The following is a 24,901-nucleotide window of genomic DNA, read 5'->3' on the forward strand; positions in this document are numbered from 1 at the left end:
ACAAGTGCCCCTGATGCACTGTGAACCTCAAGAGGTCACTCCTGTTGTCATTCCTCAGTTCATCAGAGAGGAAGAAGTCTTTCTCTCTAAATTTGAGTCTGTCAAGGCCATGTTTAATGAACTAAAAATGGAACTTAAGAGAGTAAAAACTGAAAATGATGAGGTTAAGGAAAAGGTAGGAGAACTAGAGGGCATCACTGCATCCTGTAAACATAGGATTGCATATTTAGAAAACCTAGCTGCATCTACACTAGGAACAAATTACATATCTGATCAAGAAATTCTAAATTCATATCAAGTCCCTTTGAGTGAGAACACTGCAATGATTCATGAGTTAGAAGAAGTAGGTGTGGGAGCTAGATGTCAATTGATTGATAATCTGCCTGATTTAATCCATGTCTGTGATGCTGATGGTAATGTTATTGGATGATCTGTGTTGATGTTCTTGCTACTGAGTGCTTATGTACCTTGCTGTGTTGCTGCTTCTACACCCTTTTTGCTGATCTATTACTGATCTGTTATATTTCTGTTGATGTAATTTGAATTAAACCTTTGGATTTCTGATTTGATGTTTGTAACCATTAACTCTATTTTAATTTGGTTGAACCTAATGGAGTGTATGCACTCCTAATGCTTTGTAATCTCTAAGACAGGTGCAGAACTTTGTTCTATTTAATCAGTAAACCACACTGATTGATATGAACACTTCAATTCAATGTAATATAATCTGCATTCTGTTATATCTGGTGTTGCATACTCTATCATATTTGTATTACAATTTTTGCTCTTAAATTTACTAACCAATCTATGAAGGAACAAAATTGATTCTGACTTTAAAATTCTATGTTTCTTGGTATTAGAATATGAATTTGTGTTTACTGTTGGTGATGCATTCTAGCTTAGTGTTATGTTCTATGATGTTCCATAATCATCTATGTCACTAATCTGTGAAGTTGATTATTTTAAAAAAAAAACGGTTTTTAGACTACTCTATCATTTTAATCTTATCTACCAAATTGACTGACAAATTAAACATTCTATAAATGTTTGCCCCTGTCTCTTTCAGATCAGTTGAGAGATAAGAAATTTGGTAACTGGTATATGTGTGTATTATATAACTAATATGCAGGCCATCCACACGCATGCACAGCTCAAAACTGATCAAGCTTAGCTTCTAGAAGCATTGTGTCAATATCATCAAGTCTCATTCTGCTAAGGTATGACAGGTATACATTCTTAACCTATAATAATTCTATTTCCACACACACATCAGACTGTTGTATTAAGTTCTAGTATTAAACCAATCCAACTGAATCTTTTGTGGTAAATGAGTAAAAGATATTGAGTATCATTATTGTGGATTTAGATATATTGTATGTGTAATGGTTTGTTTTGAAATGTGTAGAGCGTTCCAACATGTATAATCTGATACTTGACTCTGAAATAGAAATAGAATGTATTTGTGATTAGATATTGTAACTTGACAATAGCCAGCAAAGTCGATTTGGCCAAATAGTATGTATTAGATCTCAAACTTTGTAACTTGAACATTGATTGTATTAGTGACAGTTTTTGTAAATTGTGATTGAAAATTATGTATGCTAGACTGTTAGTCACTAAGGAAGTGTTTGCATGAATCATGTTACTTTACAGATTGAAACAAAAATAAAATTGGCATAAATACAATTTGTCTAAAGTTACATGCAAACTGTCAAACTGAAATAAACTTGCTAAAACTAAAATGATTGATCATTAATATAAAGTATAGTTTAATCAGGCGGCTAAATCACACTGTCATGCAAGTCTACTTATAAAAATGTTATTAACTACAATCTTTGGTAATCAATAAAATTGAAAAGGGACTTACTACAAACAGATATAATCAAGATTGAATCTTAAAAATTATATCCTATCTTTTCAGTCAAACCATGCATGCATAAACATTTCTTCTTTATTTTGCTAAACTACATGGATTATATCTCAAAAGCACTGCCTTAACTATTTTTCTTGTAATACATACAAAAACAAATCAAACTTACCATGCATATCATTTTGGATTAATTTTTACATGCTCAAAATACATGTATTTGACTAGAACTATTAATCACCATGCCATGTTTTCTAAGGTCAATGCTTTTTGATAAAGCTCTACATATTCTTTTTGGCATGTACCAAATAAAAGGGGAAGATAAATTGAACCCTTAGGCCGTGTTTGTTTCATGGGATTATAATCCCGGGATAATAATCCGGGGATAATTAATCCCATCAAAATTAGTCCTAAGGATTAAATAATCATATCCTAAGTTTGTTTGGAAGGATTAAGTGTAGGATTGGAATATAATCATTTCAATTTTTATCCTATGTTTGTTTTGAGGGATAGTACTTGTGATTAGAATATAGTCCTTTAAATTTTCCAATCATATGTTTGTTTCACATGGGATAACAATGAGGGGATTATAATCCTTTAAAAAATGACTTGTAGGAGGGGATTAAACAATACCTCCTCCCATCAAGCATTAGAGGGGATTATAGTCCTATCCTCTACTCCAACAAAATAAACATGGGATAGGATAACTTAAAGGATTATAATCATTGGATAACTCTTCAATAATTTTTTACAAAACAAGCATGGGATTGGAAAATTTAAAGGATTATAATCGTATCCCCTACTTAATACCGTTAAACAAACATGGCCTTAGTGTTCAATATTTTTCAAAAATTTTGAAAATTGCTATATTTTTAATATACAAGGATCTATCTATGCTTCTATTATTGTATATGATACATCTAACAAAGTATTTTGCAGCATCTCAAGAAAGAGATTTAATCTCTAATTAAATAAATGCTTTATGTGCAAAATATTTTTCAAAAATTCATGCATACACCAAGGGGAAGCACACACTATTAATTTCATGTTGGTTTGGCAAATATCAAAAAGGGGAAGATTGAAAGGATATCTTCGATATATTATCTATTTTGGTATTTGTATGATTAAACATAAAATTAAGAACATGTAGATCCTCTCCATTAGGACATGAATTTAAGTGATTCAAATCAGAGTCAAAAAGTCAAACTAGCAAAATCATGTCTTTTAAACAGATAAAAGAGATATTCCATTCTTGCAAAATATCAAAACTATATCTTTATAGAATATATCTTTAAGGCAATATGATCAAAGAAGAAACATCAAGATATGATATTTCTTAGATCTGTGTTGCAACAGGAATATGGCAACAAGCTCGAATAAGGAATATTACAGAAATACTCTTTAGAGATCTCGTGTTATATCAAAAATATTTAACTCTTCGCTCTAAAATATATCTCTACATATATCAAAAGAGTTTTTATTCAAAGTTTATTAATATTCAAGGTTGGAATATTAATATTCAGTTCTGCAACTCATTGATGAATACTTACAGTAATTTTATCCCGTTTCGTAAAATCAGCATTTCTCGGAGAAAATTATTCAAAAATCCTCAAACACATTTCCTATCATTATATATTATGAAATATATTTTAAGTATTTATACAAGTCAAAACTTTGGTCAAAAGATCCATCTCATTTATTTCAAGACCAACGATATTTTTATTCGGAAGAAAGGCTGACAGAATAATTTCATTTTTAGATAAAATACTTCCACATGCTATAATGACTTGAAATTTGGTATGGATCATTTAAATGGTATTTTCTAAGTATGGTAAAAATTTCGTAGCATTCAGAGAATTTTTGTTCGGGCACAAAAATCGAGGCAGTTGCTCCCACAATTGACCTAGTTACCATTGACTAAAGTTGACCAAAACTTGCAGTACATCATTTTATGATATTTAGGTAATTATCATATTTTTAATGATATTTATTTAATAGTTTTTGGGTAGTCATAATTAATGGTGTTTAATCCTTAATTAAAGTAATTAAAGAATGATTAAAAGAAAAAGAAAATATATATTTAATATATATATATCAGCTGAGATTTGAATTAATACTAGCTTGTGCTTCCTTCCCACTTGCAAAGAAACACAACCTACTTGCCATGTCATCAATCCATGTGATACACTCCATCCACAATTTATTCCTTCTCAAATCTCAACTATTCAATCCACCCAACTTCTCCTATAAATAAACCCCCACCCCAACCCATTTTCTTCAAGCTAAAGAGCTACAAAGTTGCTGGGATTTTTTCAAGAAATGCTTCTCTTCATCTCTTTCAAATTCTATACACACACCTTCTCAAAAACCTTCTCTCTCTTCTATATACTTACATATATACAAGGTTTTTGAAACCCAAGTTTAGCTTCACCCAACCAAGCTTTATCCCACCAATTGATCTCATCCACTACTACTTCCCGACCTCCCGAAGGGCTGCCCAAGTTCGACCAAAATGCCAAAATCCGGCCGAACCTCCGGCGAATTTTTCCGGCAAACTTATTATTTGAGTTCTTTGTATTTAAGCTTTGTACTTAACTTCTCTACTTCATATAAAGCTCTAATACAAGCTCTCTTATAAAAGAATTTCTCGGGGAGAACTTAGATTCAAACTCGGAATTCGAATAAGTACTTGATCTTTATAAAAATCATTCCAACGAGAAGTTCTAAAAAGAAAAGTACTTTATCTCTAAGGGGAGATTATATTTGACACAAGTACGAGTTAGCCAATTATTTATTGCACTTTAATTGGATCTTGGCTAACACTCATTCGTGCTCATAAAATAATTACGAAGTTTAAATATAATCCCTTCTAGCATCTTTAGTGCTCTCCGGGGTATTATTACTTGTTTCATATAAACACTTCGTAATTTGTCAAATCTTAAAACGGATCGTACGAGTTAGACAATTACTTAACTCTCTGTAATTCGATCTTGTCTAAATAATAACATACATATAAAATATTACGAAGTATAAGTGTAATCCCTTCTAACATCTTTAGTGTTCCTGGGGATTATAGCTTGTTCCATATAAACTACTTCATAATCAACCGTTATTTAAAGACGAATCAAATCCACGAGTTAGCTAATTATTTTCACGCTCTTTAATTGGATCTTAGATAACACATATAGTGTATATAAACAATTACGAGACATATTGTATAAGCCCCTTCTAACATCTATTAGTGTTCTGTGGGGTTATTATTCGATATATATAAACTACTCGTAATTATTCTTCTAAACTTCAAAAGCACGATCTTATGCCAATTACTTGCACTTCTATTATTTGGATCTTGGCTAAGAATCATAAAACTTATACAAGTGCTTGAAGTTAAAAGTATACTTTGACCACATAAGTGTCAAAACATAAGTATACTAAAATCCTTAAGCCTACGAGCGTAAAGGATAAGTTACAATTCCGAGATTGTAACTAAATTATTCTTCGATTTATAAATATGTAATCAAAAGAAGAAGAATACTAAAGAAGTCATAAGCTATAAGTGCTTTATATAAAAGACTTCTCATATTACTCCACAACTTCATTAAATCTGTTAGGTCACACTTTCACTGTAGAGGGGGTGAATACAGTGTTTATTACAATCAAATCGAACTTCAAGAACTTAAGTAACAGAAAACAAACTTTATTGAAACAATAAACTCTGTTACAATCTGGAACTGTTATCTCTCAGTGATGAACAAAATATCACGAGAGCTGCTAGGGTTATAGTAAATAATATTCTCGATAATGATAACACTTATAGTGTAAACCCTATGTCTGTGTTTATATATTACACAGTTACAAGATAATCGCTAATTGATATGGAATATAATTCTGCTTCCTAATATATATCAATCAGATATCTTTTCTTCCAAGTATTCCATTCTTTACGGAATTCCTTCTTCATGCATATCTCTTCTTATATTTATCTTGATCTTCTTAACTTTAATCAGCTACTGTCCTTATCTGATCGTCCTTCAGCACTTAAGTTCTGATATCTATCTCCTGATGCTTATCTCCTGATAACATAAGTACTGATATCCCTTAAGTCCTGACGTCTAGTATAAGTACTGATCAGTTAAGTACTGATTTGTCCTGTTCAAATAAGATCTGAAATCTAAACATAAAACATATTAGCCATAACATTATCAAATATATCTAACAATCTCCCCCAACTTGTAAATTAGCAAAATATACAAGTTTAACAGATATTTGATGATGTCAAAAACATTAAGTACAAATGCATGAGAATTAGACAAGATAACTATAACTTACAGTCCTTAAAGCTTTTACCAATTCAACTTCTGATAACAACTTTAGTCTGTATACACATCAGAATTTAAGCAGTTGTAGATCTTCGACTTGGCTTCATCATTTTCTGATCTCTCTGATGTCAGGAGTTGTTCTGAGATAATTCTTCAACAAACATTTCTCAGCATATCTGAGTTCATCAATCATTCTCCGTTTGACATCTTTAAGCTCTGCAGTATCTTCACCAGTTTGAAATATTGCAGCTCTGAGATCATTAATCTTTGCTTTTCTCAACTCCTGATCTAGTCTTATGACATAAGCTTTGTCAGACTCTAGATTGAATTCAAGCCCCTTAATACCAAGATATGTTCTGATCTGTGCAGTATTAGGCTTCATATCAACAATATCACCATTGTGATTTCTGTACTTTGGAACATATATGCTGTTAGACTTAACAGAATAAAGTCTTTTCTGTCTCTGAATCTGTTCTTTCAAATAGTTTGCAGCAGTCCCTGTCAATCTGTCATCCACTTGAAGTAAGAATAATACATGCTCCAATTCTTCAAAATACTTCAATGGAATGGCATTTTGTCTTATATGATAAACCCTACCATCTGTCATGAAATACAACAAGATGTGTTCCTTCAAGTAGGTATGGTAAACCATTTGTACAGATTCCAATTGATTCAATCTTTCAGGAGTTGCTCCAATTCCTGGTTCACTCAAGGAAGTTGGATCATTGGTAGTGTTGTGTACTCTTCTTTCATCAGCACTTCCCAATCCAGTTTTATCTCTTGCTTCCTTTCCAGTAACTACTCTAGCTTCAAAACGACTTGCAGTAGTCTTCAAAGGTTGAGTTTGTTTTGCTTTAGTGAATCCTGGTAGGAGTGTTTTTGATCTTCCTTCTGATATCAAGTTAACTTGAGCTGTGTCAGAGGTTACTTGCTTCTTTTGAATATCAGAACTTTTAATTTCTTGACTCTGAACAACTTGAGCCATGTCAGAGGTTGTTTTAAGAACTTTTCTTGAAGTCAGAGCAAGATTATCTTTGTCATCAGTAATTTCTTCATCTTCAGGAGGTACATAAACTTTAACAGGTTCACCAACCTTTTCTTTACCCTTGGATCTTGGATCTATCTTTGGTTGTGATTTAGCAAATGTTGCTTCAGTTTGTGCCTTTTCTTTAATCACAATACCTTTCAGTTTTGGAAGTGACTTTTTACCAGAAGCTTCAGATTTAGATGTGGCTTTCTTTGATTTAAGTCTAGCTTCTTCTTCCTTTAAACTTTCCAAGTCCATTCCTGGATTTTCTTGAAGAAATAATTGTCTTGACATTTCTTCATCAAGATCTAGAAGTTCATCAGAATTTATTCTTTTACCAGTATCAGAACTTATTCTCTTCCCAGTATCAGAACTTATCCTCCATTGTCATATACTCCACTCCTCCAAAACTCCAGTACTTGAACTCCAGAAATGGATGTAGGCTCAGTTAGAGCAAACCCAATATCAGAACTAGTGAGAAAGTCCTGAATGAAATGAAGTTCAGAGGGTGCCTCTGTAGTGTTTAGTATCGCAGAGAAGTTATTAGGAACAAACTTTGCTCCATCAAAGAGAATGTCCTTGGGTGCCATTATGTTTGGAAAGAAATCGGTAACCTGTAATGTGTTTGAGAAAATGCCTCTTAAAAGAAAATCGTCAGTAGATGAGAGAGTTGAAAAGTAAAGAGAGAGATAAAATATAAAGGTAAATAAAAGATTTGACAATCTTTGCTCTCTTTTACTTATACACAAAAAGTAACCGTTGAGGACACATGGCAGACATGCATTTAAAAGTAGTGGTAAATACCTTGACACCTGTTATACATAGAGAAGGCAAAAAGTAATGGGCACGATAAATAAGGAATAATTACCACCCACTTGCAGTTTTTCAAGGAAAAACCGTTCCACTTACCTAGATTCCATTAATCAAGGTGAATCAGTTTTAATTTAAAATTGAAACTGTTCCCACTAATTCAAATATTTTACTCTGCAATATCAATATTCTGAAAAAAAAAACTGTGTGTGAGAATGAGTAAAATCAATCAGTTAAGTAAGTACTGATAAAACATTATCAGAACTTAAAGTCAGACATAATTTATACGATCATCAGAATATTTATCAGGATTTATCAATGCGTATCAAAATTTCTCAGAGACAAGATCATAAGACAAAAACAAATTCCATTAATATATCAAAATAATACATTGATGAAATTGAAATTACATCAGAACTTTTACAATCTTGTCCTAAGCTTCTAAATCTAACATCAACAGCCTTAGTCCTAGCTAAGAAGCCTGACAAAGCTGAGGATGAAGAAGAACAGGAAGAAGACGAGATTAAGTCATCTTCCTCTTCCTATCTTCGACAAACAAGATAGCGAGTCGAATGATTCGCTCTTGCTGACGGATAGCTTCCCGCCTTTCCTCCTCCAATCGATCAAGATGAAGTTGGTAGTCCATCTCGAAGAACAGAAGTCGGTTCAGCACCGCCTGTGGGACAGAGCCCCATATCTCTTCAGGAATGGCAGTTACATGCCACTCCTGCTGCCAGTCGGCGCAGCTTAGCTCCATATGAAAATTTTGGTAATTCAAAAACATGTTGAATCGGACCATGATGTTTTTGAAAAAGAATATGAAGTTAAGATTGTGAGAGAAATTGATGGAAAGGCTAATGTGAAGTGGCTGTTTATATAGGCAAGAGAATGCCAGGAGACGCGAAGATATTTAATGCTGACAGATAGAGTTAAGTCTACCTCGTCTCCCTAGACTTGAAAAAGAATAACAGTCATTTGAAAAGGAATGTGCACATGTAACAAGAGTGAACTGTTCAAGGACGAGTGCCATTAGTCCTAACCATAGACTATTAATCTTCCACTTCAACATATTCTAAATTAATCTGAGACTGTTACCAAATTTTACTCACAGATAAGTCAAGTAAAGGGTTAGACTGAAAAATCAGAACTTAGACCTATACCAGAACTTAACAGTCATCAGAACATAATGTCTTAACTCGAACAAGGAATATCTATCTTAGTAAGTTTTCATACAAGTTCTGAGTTATAGTCTTCAGAACTTAATCATCAGAACATATAACTAGAACGTGTCCTCAGAATTTGTGCAAGGTGACACAGTGACTGTTTGTCTAAAAGAACATAGACCACCACAAAAATTTCATCATTCATATGGAGTGATTTGTGTGTGCATTAAGCTAAATAACTAATAAAGAGTAAAGTCTGATTTACTTCAGTACATCTTAGAAATAAGTCATAATTAAAATTTTGCTAAAGAGCTGTCATTATCCTGAAACCTACTGATAAATGAGTTCATGCATGAGTCCACCTCAACTGTTTTTGTGCTAATTTTATGCATCTTTTTAAATTCTATTTTACAGTGGCTTCTCAGTGTAAGTGAGTTACGACTGCTTATCAGAATTTATGCTATTATCAGAGTATTTCTCCAGTAATCATAGAGTGTGAAAAGTCACCAAGAAAATATTTTGCTTTTCTAATGCATATTTACTTAATACCAGCTATGCACTTGGGTCGTCCCATTCACATTTTTACTCTAGATCTCAAAGGAGTACCTGATATTATTCTTTGATTCTTTTTCTTCTTCTTTTGATAAGTGAGGTTTATCAGCACTTAGTACATTCAGCAGTTTTACTAGAATCAGAACTTAAACAGATGAGTAGCATTATTCTAATTTGGGACTTAGTAATAAGATGAATAAAGTAAACTAAACTAAGCTCAAGTATCCGAATTTGCTTGTGTCATAAGATTTCCACAGAAATAATTACTTCTTTCATGGGATCATTTGTTTATTGAAGACTAGTAGGTCAGTATCTAGCACAATTATCCTCATAGGATTGAATGATTACTTAAACAGATATATCACTTATTAGAGTTAAGAGATATATATCAGACAAGAGTCAGTACTTAAAAACATTTATCAATTAAGCACAGAATACACAAAGAGATTAATTCTGTAAATACTGATCATAAAGTCTGATAACATAGAACAAGTTTAAGCAGATTTAGAGAAAGAACCTGAAATCATTCCAAGTTCATTTACCAATCTTGTAAAGGTAGCTTCACACTGTGGTTTTGTGAAGATATCTGCTACTTGTTGATCTGTGGGAACAAAATGCAATTCCACTGTACCTTCATCCACATGTTCCCTGATGAAATGGTACCTGATGCTGATGTGCTTTGTCATAGAGTGTTGAACTGGATTACCTGTCATAGCAATAGCACTTTGATTATCACAGTAAATAGGGATTTTGAAATATGTTAACCCATAATCCAGTAACTGATTCTTCATCCAAAGAATCTGTGCACAGCAGCTTCCTGCAGCAATATACTCTGCTTCTGCAGTTGATGTGGAAATTGACTTTTGTTTCTTGCTATACCAAGAAACCAATCTGCCTCCAAGAAATTGGCAGCTTCCACTTGTGCTTTTCCTGTCAATTTTGCAACCTGCAAAATCTGCATCTGAGTAACCTATTAATTTAAAATCTGATTCTCTAGGATACCATAATCCTAGATCAGCTGTTCCTTTAAGATACTTAAAGATTCTTTTTACAGCTATTAAGTGAGGTTCTCTTGGATCTGCTTGAAATCTTGCACAAAGACATGTAGCAAACATGATATCTGGTCTACTAGCAGTTAGATAAAGAAGTGAGCCAATCATACCTCTGTAATCAGTAATATCTACTGATTTACCAGTATCCTTATCCAGTTTTGTTGCAGTGGCCATGGGAGTGGATGCACTTGAACAGTCTTGCATTCCAAATTTCTTCAGCAAGTTTCTGGTGTACTTAGATTGACAAATAAAAGTGCCTTCTTCACTCTGCTTGACTTGAAGGCCCAGAAAATAACTAAGTTCTCCCATCATACTCATCTGATATCTTGACTGCATTAGTCCTTGCCATGGTTGAGATAGAACAGTGTTTTGTCAATAGTTCCTCTGTTGAATCCACTTTCCAGAAGAAACTGAGCTAAAGTCTCATACCATGCTCTAGGAGCTTGCTTAAGTCCATAAAGTGCTTTATCAAGCCTGTAGACATAATCTGGATGTTTGGAATCTACAAAGCCTGGAGGTTGTTCAACATATACTTCCTCCTCCAATTCTCCATTGAGAAAAGCACTTTTCACATCCATTTGAAAGACAGTAAACTTTTTGTGAGCAGCATAAGCCATGAATATCCTTATGGCTTCTAACCTAGCAACTGGCGCAAATGTTTCATCATAGTCAATTCCCTCCTGTTGAGAATATCCTTTTGCAACCAGCCTTGCCTTGTTCCTTACAATTATGCCATCACTATCAGTTTTGTTTCTGAATACCCATTTTGTACCAACAACAGATCTATTCTTAGGTCTTGGCACTAAGGTCCAGACTTTGTTTCTTTCAAATTCATTCAACTCTTCCTGCATTGCTTGCACCCAATCAGCATCTTGAAGAGCTTCTTCCACTTTCTTTGGCTCAGACTGAGAGAGAAAAGAATTGTAAAGACATTCATTCGAAGTACCTGTTCTAGTTCTGACACATGCATCAGGATTTCCAATTATCAAATCAGGTGTATGTAATTTTGTCCACTTCCTTGAAGATGGAAGGTTTTCTCTAGAACTGGATGCTCCCCCATGATTCATGCTGTCTTCGTTTTCATTTTCTGATGCTCCCCCTGAAACTATGCTCTCTGAGTTGGATCCTTCAGCATTTAGATTTTCAGCACTGTCAGTACTTGGCTTATCAGAACTTGACGAATCAGAACTTGAAGAGCCAGATGTATGTTCTGATGCTTCTTGAGATGTGATAATATCTTGAGTATGCTCCCCCTGCATTGGTGCATCTTCCTTTGACGTAGTCACCACATTTTCAATAACATCAGAGTTTAATCCATCAGAGTTTACAGTATCAGGACTTAGACTGTCAGGACTTAAAATATCAGAATATGAATCTTCATTTTCAAATCTCAGCTGATCATGATCAATGCAATCTTCAAGTCCAGTGATCTTCTTGTCATCAAAAGAGACATTGATAGATTCCATGACCACTTTTGTTCTCAAATTATAGACTCTGAAGGCTTTTGTGGAAAGTGGATATCCAACAAAGATTCCCTCATCAGCTTTTAGATCAAACTTGGATAGTTGTTCAGGATGAGTCTTGAGAACAAAAAACTTACATCCAAATACATGAAAGTATTTCAGATTTGGCTTCTTGTTCTTCACCATCTCATATGGTGTTTTTCCATGCTTGTTAATGAGTGTTGCATTTTGAGTAAAACAAGCAGTCTGCACAGCTTCAGCCCAGAAATAGGTTGGAAGCTTTGCTTCTTCAAGCATTGTTCGTGCAGCTTCAATGAGAGTTCTATTCTTCCTTTCAACAACTCCATTTTGCTGTGGAGTTCCAGGAGCAGAAAATTCCTGCTTTATTCCATGATTTTTGCAGAACTCTTCCATTATCAGATTCTTGAATTTAGTGCCATTATCACTCCTCAAAATTTTCACAGAATCTTTGATCAATTTATCCAGATGTTTGACATGATCAATCAGGATAGATGCAGTTTCACTTTTTGTGTGCAAGAAATACACCCATGTGTATCTGGTGAACTCATCTACTATGACCAACGCATATTTCTTCTTTGCAATAGACATGACATTCACTGGACCAAATAGATCAACATGAAGTAGATAACAAAGCTCAAGAATTGATGATTCAGTCTTGCTCTTGAATGAAGATTTTCTTTGTTTGGCCTTCTGACATGAGTCACAAAGACCATCAGGAGCAAATACTGATTTTGGCAGTCCTCTCACAAGATCTTTCTTGATCAGTTCATTTATCTTGTTGAAGTTTAAATGAGAGAGTTTCTTGTGCCAATTCCAGCTTTCTTCAATTGAGGCTCTACTCACTAAACATATTGCAGAACCATCAGAACTTGTCGAAAGCTTAGCTTCATAAATGTTACCACGCCTGAATCCCTTCAGAACAACTTTTCATTTAGATTTACTAACTATTTCACAATGTTCTGCAAAGAAATCAACATGATAACCTCTGTCACAGATTTGACTTATACTCAGTAAGTTGTGTTTAAGTCCTGAGACCAGAGCTACATCTTTAATGATGACATTCCCAAGATTGATATTGCCATATCCCAAAGTTTTTCCAATGTTGCCATCTCCATAAGAAACACTTGGGCCAGCTTTCTCCATAAAGTCTAATAGCAGGGCCTTATTTCCAGTCATATGTCCTGAACATCCACTGTCCAGAACTAAAATATTTTTCCTGTTGCCCTGCAATCAAAAAGACCACTAATTATTAGTTTTAAGGACCCAGACTTGCTTGGATCCTTTGGCCTTTTTAGGTTTGTTAACATTTGCAGCGGATTTAGCATCAGATTTTATGTTAACAGTTTTCTTATCAGAACTTATACTACCAGACTTTGAATCAGAACTTACACTAGAAGGAACAACAGAAACTTTCTTTAAAGAAGGTTTTATTTGATAATAATCATAGTACAAACTATGATATTCCTTACAAGTATAAATGGAATGCCATAAACTACCACAATGAAAACAAGGATTTTGTGGTTTGTATCTAACAGACTGACTCTTAACTCCTGATTTTGAAGATAAGGAGTTAATATTCTTATTCTTCCTGCAAAAAGAAGCCAGATGGTTAGAACTTCCACAGTTATGACATGCTTTCCTAGGAGCACCAGGAACAGATTTATAGTTATTGCTTTTATTCACACCTTCCTTTCCATTCCTATTTTTCCTAGGTGATTTTACCTTGTTTGCATTCTTAACATCTTTCAGCTTATGCTTAAGCTGCTTCTTTGTCATTAAGCCTATGTTAACTTCAGCTGTCTTTTCCTGTTTTAGTTTGTCAGAAGCTAATTCCTTTTTAACTTCTGATTTCTCATTTTCAGATTTTTCAGTTACAAACTTAACAGGTTTTAACTTCGGCTTTTGCTTATCAACAGGCTTAATTTCTACAGTTCCTTTTTCATTTTTATTTTCTCCATAACCTAAGCCCTCTTTCCAGTTTCCACTGCTTAGCAAATTTTGAGTTGTTTTGCCAGAGTTAGTCCAAGTCCTAATAATCTCTCTCTCCTTTTCTAACTCAGTTTTTAGAGATTCATTCATTTTTAGCACTTCATCCCTAACATAAAAAGCATCATCTCTATCCTTCTGAGTTTGATGGAACATGACTAACTCTTTTTCTAAGAAATCATTTCTTTTCCTAAAAGCAAGATTTTCAGAAGTTAATCTTTCACATGTTAAAGTTTGATCTCTATAACTAACAAACATGGTTTTAAGATATCTTCTCAACTCATTAATATCATCAGTATGAAAAGCATAAGTAGTCTGAGGTACCTTTGTTTCAGCAGCTTCAGAACTGCTCTCAGAACTTGATTTATCAGCATTTGCCATCAATGCATAGTTCTCCTCACTTTCAGAGTCTGAGGTGTCTGTCCAGCTTTTCTGCTTTGTGACAAGAGCTTTGCCTTTGTCACTCTTGGTCTTCTTGCAATCAGGAGATATGTGGCCTTTCTCACCACAATTATAACATTTAACATTGGCATAATCTCCTCTGTCAGACTTTCCTCCTCTTCCTTCAGATCTTCTGAAATTCTTCTTATCAGAACTTATGCCTTTCCTGGAAAACTTCTTTCCCTTCCTGAACTTCCTGTATGCAATCTTTGTGATTCCTTTCACCATAAGAGCACACAGCTTCATCATCTCCTCATCAGCATCAGTCTCAGGCAAGCTTTCAGAATCTGAGTCATCATCACTCTCAGAACTTGATGACTCAGTATCAGACTTTATGAAAAGAGTTTTACCCTTGTCTTTCTTTGAGGAAGGTGCTTTGGGGGATTCCTCTTCAGCCTTGAGAGCAACTATCCTTGACTTTCCTCCTTTCCTCTTGCTTCTTTGTTCCATCTCAAGTTCATGAGTCTTGAGCATTCCATAGATTTCATCAAGAGTTGTTTCATCAAGATTGTAGTTGTCTCTTATTGTTGTTGCCTTCAAATCCCAGCATTCAGGAAGAGCTAACAGGAATTTTAGGTTGGTATCTTCAAGATCATACTCTTTATCAACCAATGACAAATCATTCAAAAGTTTGACAAATCTATCATATAAATCATTCAATGACTCATTAGATTTTGAGTCAAAATGTTCATACTCTTGAGTGAGTATTGTCTTTCTGTTCTTCTTAACTGTTTCAGTTCCTTGACACCTTGTCTCCAGTGCATCCCATATCTCCTTGGCAGTCTTGCAGTTGATTACCCTGTTTGACATTACATTATCAATAGCACTATGCAGTAAGTGTCGTACCTTGGCATCCTTAGCAATAGATGCTATATCTTCAGCAGTATAATCACTCTTTTCCTTTGGTACGGTCTTTGCTGCTTCACCTGCAACTACAACAGCGAGCTTGGTAGGTTTGTGAGGCCCTTCCTTGATTCTATCAAGGTATTCTGGATCTGTTGCTTCCAGAAACATGGTCATCCTTACCTTCCATATGGGATATTCAGATGGTCTCAATATGGGAACTCTGATAGTCTCATATCGACTCTGAATTGATGTCTTTGATGATTCCTCAGTTTTGGTAGGCTTAGTTGGAGTTTCTGTGTCAGACATGATTGTGTTTGGATCTTTAACTGTATGTGTGTTAACAGAAGGCTCTGATACCACTTGTTAGGTCACACTTTCACTGTAGAGGGGGTGAATACAGTGTTTATTACAATTAAATCAAACTTCAAGAACTTAAGTAACAGAAAACAAACTTTATTGAAACAATAAACTCTGTTACAATCTGGAACTGTTATCTCTCAGTGATGAACAAAATATCACGAGAGCTGCTAGGGTTACAGTAAATAATATTCTCGATAATGATAACACTTATAGTGTAAACCCTATGTCTGTGTTTATATATTACACAGTTACAAGATAATCGCTAATTGATATGGAATATAATTCTGCTTCCTAATATATATCAATCAGATCTCTTTTCTTCCAAGTATTCCATTCTTTACGGAATTCCTTCTTCATGCATATCTCTTCTTATGTTTATCTTGATCTTCTTAACTTTAATCAGCTACTGTCCTTATCTGATCGTCCTTCAGCACTTAAGTTCTGATATCTATCTCCTGATGCTTATCTCCTGATAACATAAGTACTGATATCCCTTAAGTCCTGACGTCCAGTATAAGTACTGATCAGTTAAGTACTGATTTGTCCTGTTCAAATAAGATCTGAAATCTAAACATAAAACATATTAGCCATGACATTATCAAATATATCTAACAAAATCTATAAAGGAGTAATTATAAAAATACTTGGACTACCATTTATTATCTTAAGTCAAGTATTCTTTTTTAGTTTTAATATTCTTATTTGAATATTATACTATTTGTGGGCTAGTACAGTAACATACTAGTTCAAACCTTATTTTCTATACTTGGTTTGTTTCGTGGATTGTCTTGTTAGTTTTGTAGTGAGGTGAAGTGACGTGAGGTGATTCTCGTTCTAAGACCCAAGTCCTAGACGTACTAATGGGGAGTTAGTAGTCTTTGCACCGTGAAGAAGAGGAAAGACCCATGACTGGATCACTAAGATCCAAGACCGACAAAAGCTAAGGAAGCCAAGTCCACATAAAGGCTCTACAACAACTTTGAAGAAATAGCGGGGAGTTATTGTCTAAGATAAGTTGTGTAGATATTATATTTATTTTGAGGTAGTGACCCTTGTGTTACGCACCAAGACAAATACTTGTAAATGGTGTAAAGGCTTCTCCGCCTACTAAAGGAGCGAGTTTATTATAAGGGAAAATCCCGAGTCCAGGAGAGGAGCTCGGGGACTGGAGTAGGGGTGAGCGAATCTATTAGAGGTTGCGTCATCACGAACCAGGATAAAATTACCGTGTGTTATTTTCTTTCCTTGCACTTTATCTTCCGCACATATAAACTACATAACCATTTGGTAAAGTTTTAAAAAGGGATAAAATATTTTTAAAATGCCACAACAATTTTTAAATTGGTAATTAAGCTATCCAACCCCCTTTCTAGCTTAAAATAGCACTCTTACGGGACCTTACATGTTGGTTTCGTATCTATCAGAGAAAGATACTCATTAGTCAACTCGTATCTCAATCGCGTCTCAAACCAACTTCATGTAACCCTTATTGTTAGGTCACACACACACACTGTAGAGGGGGTGAATACAGTGTATAGTACACTCAAATCGAACTTTAAGAACTTAAATAACAGAAAACAAACTTTATTGAAACAATAAACTCTATTACAGTATGGAACTGTTACCTCTCAGTGATGAACAAATATCACGAGAGCTGCTAGGGTTACAATGAATAATCTTCTCTAATAATGATAACACTTTTAGTGTAAACCCTATGTCTGTGTTTATACACTACACAGTTACAAGATAATCGCTAATTGATATGGAATATAATTCTGCTTCCTAAAATATATCAATCAGATATCTTTTCTTCCAAGTATTTCATTCTTTACAGAATTCCTTCTTCATGCATATCTCTTCTTATGTTTATCTTGATCTTCTTTCCTTTAATCAGCTACTGTCCTTATCTGATTGTCCTTCAGCACTTAAGTTCTGATATTTATCTTCTGATGATTATCTCCTGATAACATAAGTACTGATATCCTTAAGTCCTGACTTCCAGTATAAGTACTGATCAACAGTTAAGTACTGATTTATCCTGTTCAAGTAAGATCTGAAAGCTAAACATAAAACATATTAGCCATGACATTATCAAATATATCTAACAATCTCCCCCAACTTGTAAATTAACATAATATACAAGTTTAACAGATATTTGATGATGTCAAAAACATTAAGTACAAATGCATGAGAATTAGACTAGATACCTACAACTTACAGTCCTTAAAGCTTTTACCAATTTCAACTTCTGATAACAACTTCAGTCTGTATAAATATCAGAATTTAAGCAGTTGTAGATCTTCGACTTGGCTTCATCATTTTCTGATATCCTTGATGTCAGGAGTTGTTCTGAGATAGTTCTTCAACAAACATTTCTCAGCATATCTTAGTTCATCAATCATTCTCCTTTTGACATCTTTAAGCTCTGCAGTATCTTCACCAGTTTGAAAGATTGCAGCTCTGAGATCATTGATCTTTGCTTTTCTCAACTCCTGATCTAGTCTTATGACATAAGCTTTGTCAGACTCCAGATTGAATTCAAGTCCCTTAATACCAAGATATGTTCTGATCTGTGCAGTATTAGGCTTCATATCAACAATATCACCATTGTGATCTCTGTACTTTGGAACATATATGATGTCAGACTTAACAGAATAAAGCCTTTTCTGTCTCTGAATCTGTTCTTTTAAGTAGTTTGCAGCAGTCTCTGTTATTATGTCATCCACTTGAAGTAAGAAAAGTACATGCTCCAATTCTTCAAAATACTTCAATGGAATGGCATTTTGTCTTATATGATAAACCTTACCATCTTTCATGAAATACAACATGATGTATTCTTTCAAGTAGGTATGGTAAACCATCTGTACAGATTCTAGTTGATTCAATCTCTCAGGAGTTGCTCCAATACCTGGTTCACTCAAGGAAGTTGGATCATTGGTAGTGTTGTGTACTCTTCTTTCATCAGCACTTCCCAATCCAGTTTTATCTTTAGCTTCCTTTCCAGTAACTACTCTTGCTTCAAAACCACTTACAGTAGTCTTCAAAGATTGAGTCTGTTTTACTTTAGTGAATCCTGGTAGGAGTGTCTTTGATCTATTTTCTGATATCAAGTTAAATTGAGCTCTGTCAGAGGTTACTTGCTTCTTCTGAATATCAGAACTTACAATTTCTTGACTCTGAACAACTTGAGCCATGTCAGAGGTTTTTTTAAGAACTTTTCTTGAAGTCAGAGCAAGATCATCCTTTTCATCAGTAATTTCTTCTTCCTCAGGAGGTACATAAACCTTGATAGGTTCACCAACCTTTTCTTTACCCTTGGATCTTGGATCTATTTGTGGTTGTGATCTAGCCAACGTTGCTTCAGTATGTGTCCTTTCTTTGATCACAATGCCTTTGAGTTTTGGAAGTGAATTTTTACCAGAAGCTTCAGATTTAGATGTGACTTTCTCTGATTTAGGTCTAGCTTCTTCTTCCTTTAAACTTTCCAAGTCCATTCCTGGATTTTCTTGAAGAAATAACTGTCTTGACATTTCCTCATCAAGATCTAGAAGTTCATCAGAACTTATCCTTTTACCAGCAGCAGAACTTATTCTTTTCCCAATATCAGAACTTGTCCTGTGACTAGCTTGTCTTGATGTAAACCTTCTACTTTGACTATGACCGCTACCCATTCCAGAGTATCCTTGATCATCATTTCCATCATCCTTTCCTTGCAGTGTCTTGTTAGTGTTGCATTTGGACTTAATTACCTTCTCCCCCTTTTTGGCATCAGCAGGTAGTAAAAGAGAGATAAGTAATTCCACTGAGGATTGGATTTCAGTAAGTTGCGAGTGCTGAGAAGCTTGATTTGTCAGAATTTCATCAATCTGAGCTTGTTGTTTCTCTTGAGTTTTCTCAATATAAGCAATCCTGTCAATGGTAGGTTGAAAGAACTTTTTCTTATCAATTTTCCAAACTTGTTCTTGTTTGATAAAGTTCTCCTGAATCTTATGTAGCTCTGCATGAGTAGTTGAATGAAGACCTTGTAGATGTTTAGTACTCAATGCAGTGACTCTAAGCTGAGTTTTTAAATCATCAGAATTTAACATTTCATCAGCTTTAGTCAAGTGCTCAGCAAGATGTATTGCAGTTGGAACACATGAAACTGAGTTCCATTCCTTAGTCCACTCCTGACCTGCAGGAGTTTCACTCCAAGGTACTGGTGCATCCCCGGTAACAAACTTCTTTACCAGTTCAGACTTAGAAAGAGTCTGTTGAGGAGTATATCCGGAAGGACCTGCTTCATCAGCATCTACAGTTGGAGCAGCTTCACCAGTATCTCCAGTATTTGGAGCATCAGAACTTAAAGAATCAGTATCTTCTGATAAGACAACAGTGTGAGTAGCAATGGAGGCTTCAGCATCCTCTAATTGCTGATCTGATACTAAGTTCTGATCAACAGCCATATCCTGATGCTCACCTAAAGTCTGATCATCAGCATCTTGATGCAGAGAAGGTGTTGTTGATAACTCTGGAGTTTGAACAACATCAGTAACAGGTGTTGTGGAAGGATTATTTGATGTTGGAGCTTCTAAGAGAAATACTTCAGACACAACCAAGTGTTGAACATCAATATCAGCACTTGTGCCTGGATCAACAAGAGACACAGATGGTGAGTTAGCCTTGTCAGATACAGCTTCCTGAGATGGAGTTGATGGAGAAGAAGTGACTGGAGCAAATTCCTTGTCTTGTGAGATCAGAGATTCCTGATCCCCTTCCTTAGCTGCTTCCTCTTCATCATCTGAAACTGGCCTTTGTGCCCTCTGTTTCTTGTACTTCCTTGTTGATTTGGATTCCTTGGGAGTTTCAGGAACTGTCATTTGTCTAAGCCTCTTGAGAAGCCTAGAACCCCCAATTTCAGAATCCTTCTGAGAAATCTCTTTCTCAGCTTCAGATACAACAGGTTCTCTAGCAGGAACCGGTTCCTCAGAATCAGATTCATCGCTCAATACAATCCTCCTTCTCTTTTGAGATGTTTGAGGAACATTCTTTGTCCTCGTTGGCTTGGAAGATGAAGATTTCACAGTAGGTGCTGAAGATGAAGGTCGAGCAGTCTGTGAAGTGGAGAGATAGGATTTGAGATATGTTCTGAGGGTAGGTTGAGTAGAATGAGAGGTAGGTACTGAGGTTGATGGATTTTGGGTGTTTGGAGTTGGTTGGACATCAGAGTAAACAGATCTATAAGTATCAGGATCAGCATTTACCAGGATCTGTTTTACAGACTTAGGAATCTGTAATGGTCTAACCACTTTTTTCTTAGTATCAGCATTTACCAGGTCATTAAAGTATCATTTTGCAACCTTAAAAGGTGGGGTTTGAGTGCTGACTAAATGAGGTTTATCAGTACAATAAGTGTAAATAAGTTGACAGAATCTGGCAAAATAAACAACATCTCGATCCTCTGTCATCCTATCCCCAATAAAACCAATTAAAGCAGTTGCAAAATCAAAATGAGTTTGATTGATAATTGCATACTCGATGTGCTGACTCATAATTGGAATAGCATCAAAATTCGAACATTTGTTCCCAAAAGCTTTGGTGATGCAATCAAAGAAGAAACTCCATTCTCTTCTGATATTAGCCCGTTTCAACTATCCAAGTTTCGTCAGACTCTTTTCATATCCCAATTCAGCCATTAACTCCCGAAGGGCTGAGTCCTCTGGAATTGAGAAAGTACAATCTTCTGGAAGATGTAAAGCCCTGCATACTGTACCAGGAGTGACTACAAAGGATGAATCACCCACTTGGAAGATAATACCGGGAGTTCCACGTTGACCACCATCATCAAAAAGTCCAGTCCTCCAAAACCTCAGAACTTGTTGGCTTGAAAAGAATTCAGGATGTGTTAATGCATACCCAACCTCACTATGTGCAAGAAGATCTTGCACAAAGTGCAATTCAGATGGAGCTTCAGTGTGATCAAGAACTGCAGCATAGTTGTTGGGGACAAACTTAGCTCCATCAATGATTAAATCCTTTGGTGCCATGTGAAAAAAAAATGAGATTCAAGTATGCCTGTTAGGTGTTTGAGATAATGTCTGTATGAAAAACCAACATGAGAAATAAAGAGAAAGAGAGTAAAAGTAAGGAGAGAGATAAAATATGAAGAAAATAAAAGATTAAAGAAATCTTCTCTCTGTTGTACTTATACTCTGAACAAAAATGTTACCGTTGGACACCTGTCAGACATGCAGTAATAACGGACAGTTGTTGGGCTCGAGAAAACAGGAATCATTACTTACCCATTTGCCTAGTTTCAAGGAAAAACCGTTCCATTTATCGAGAGAAACAGTTTTCATTCAAAATTTAAACCTTTAGCACTGATTGAATTATTTTTCACTGCATCATTAATATTCTGAAAATACATCACATGAAAATGACCAAGATAAATTAGATAAGTGCTGAAAATGAATCAGAACTTAATATAAAAAAAAATTTATATGGTCATCAGAATATCAATCAGGATTTATCAACACAAGATAAAATAACTCAGAGACAAAATCTTGAAGTAAAAACAACTTTCATTAATATATCAAGACAATACATTTATGAAATAGAAATTACATCAATACTTATACAAGATTTTCCCTAAGCTTCTAAACCTAACATCAACAGCCTTAGTCCTAGCTAAGAAGCCTGACAAAGCTGATGATGAAGAAAAACAGGAAGAAGACGAGATTAGGTCATCTTCTTCTTCCTACTCTCGACAAACAGAATGACGAGTCTGATGATTCGCTCTTGCTGGCGGAGAGCTTCCAGCCTTTCCTCCTCCAATCGCTCCAGATGGCGATGGTATTCCATATAGAAGAACAGAAGGTGTGTCAGTACCTCCTGTGGGACAGAGTCCCAGATCTCCTCAGGAATGGCTGTGACATGCCATTCCTGCTGCCACTCGGCACAGCTTAGCTCCATATTGAAGTTTTGGTAGTTCAAAAACATGTTGTATCTGACCATTGTGTTTTTGAAAGAAGAAGTATGAAGATAAGTGTGTGAGAAGAATTTGATGGAAAGACTGATGTGAAGTGGCTGCTTATATAGGCACGAGAATGCCAGGAGACGCAAAGAAATTGAATGCTGACAGGTAGAATTAATTCTACCTCGTCTCCCTAGACTTTGAAAAAGAATAACATTCATTGGAAAGAGGAATCATGGTTTAAAACGCACAAGAAACAAGAAACAGTGGACTGTTCAAGTACGAATATCATTAATCTTAATCATAGTGACTATTAATCTTCCACTTCAACATATTCTAGTTCGAACTGAGACCGGTATCAAATTTTATTCACAGATAAGCCAAGTAAAGGATTAGACTGAGAAATCAGAACTTAGACCTATACCAGAACTTAACAGTCATCAAAACATAATTTCTTAACTCGAAAAAGGAATGCCCATCTTAGTAAATCCTCATACAAGTTCTGAGTTATAGACTTCAGAACTTAATCATCAGAATGTGTAACTAGAACTTGTCCTCAGAATTTGTGCAATAATGACACAATGACTGTTTATCTAAAATAACATAGACCACCACAGAAATTTTCATCATTCAGATGGAGTGATTAGTGTGTGCATTAAGCTAAATAACAGACAAAGAGTAAAGTCTAATTCACTTCAGTACATCTTAGAAATAAGGCATAACTAAAATTTTGCTAAAGAGCTGTCATTGTCCTGAAACCTACTGATGAATGAGTTCATGCTTGAGTCCACCTCAACTGTTTTGTGCTAATTTTATGCATCTTTTGAAATTCTATTTTACAGTGGCTTCTCAGTGTAAGTGAGTCATGACTGTTTATCAGAATTTATGCTATTATCAGAGTATTTCTCCAGTAATTATAGAGTGTGAAAAGTCACCAAGAAAATATTTTGCTTTTCTAATGCATATCTACTTAATACTAGCAATGCACTTGGGTCGTCCCTTCCACATTTTTACTCTAGACCTCAAAGGAGTACCTGATTTTATTCTTTGATCTTTTTGCTTTTTCTTTTGATAAGTGAGGTTTATCAGCACTTAGTACATTCAGCAGTTTTACTAGTATCAGAATTTAACAGATGAGTAGCATTATTCTAATTTGTGACTTAGTAATAAGATATACAAGTAAACTTAACTAAGCTCAATTATCAGAATTTGCTAGTGTCATAGGGTTTCCACTGAAATAATTACTTCTTACATGAAATCATTTGTTTATTGAAGACTACTAGGTCAGTATCTAGCACAGTTATCCTCATAGGATTGAATAGGTACTTGAACAGACATATCACTTATCAGAGTTTAGAAACATATATCAGACAACAGTCAGTACTTAAAGACATTTATCAATTAAGCACAGAATACACAATGAGATTAATTCTGTAAATACTGAGCATAAAGTCTGATAACACAGAACAAGACTAAGCAGATTTAGAGAAAGAACCTGAAACCATTCCAAGTTCATTTACCAATCTTGTAAAAGTAGCTTCAAACAGTGGTTTTGTGAAGATATCTGCTAGTTGTTGATCTGTGGGAACAAAATGCAATTCCACTGTACCTTCATCCACATGTTCCCTGATGAAGTGGTACCTGATGCTGATGTGCTTTGTCATAGAGTGTTGAACTGGATTACCTATCATAGCAATAGCACTTTGATTATCACAGTAAATAGGGATTTTGAAATATGTTAACCCATAATCCAGTAACTGATTCTTCATCCAAAGAATCTGTGCACAACAGCTTCCTGCAGCAATATACTCTGCTTCTGCAGTTGATGTGGAAATTGACTTTTGTTTCTTGTTGTACCAAGAAACCAATCTGCCTCCAAGAAATTGGCAGCTTCCACTTGTGCTTTTCCTGTCAATTTTGCAACCTGCAAAATCTGCATCTGAGTAACCTATTAGTTTAAAATCTGATTCTCTAGGATACCATAATCCCAGAGCAGCTGTTCCTTTAAGATACTTAAAGATTCTTTTTACAGCTGTTAAGTG

This window comes from Apium graveolens, chromosome 8 (genome assembly GCF_009905375.1).
Source record: "Apium graveolens cultivar Ventura chromosome 8, ASM990537v1, whole genome shotgun sequence".
Lineage (NCBI taxonomy): Eukaryota > Viridiplantae > Streptophyta > Magnoliopsida > Apiales > Apiaceae > Apium > Apium graveolens.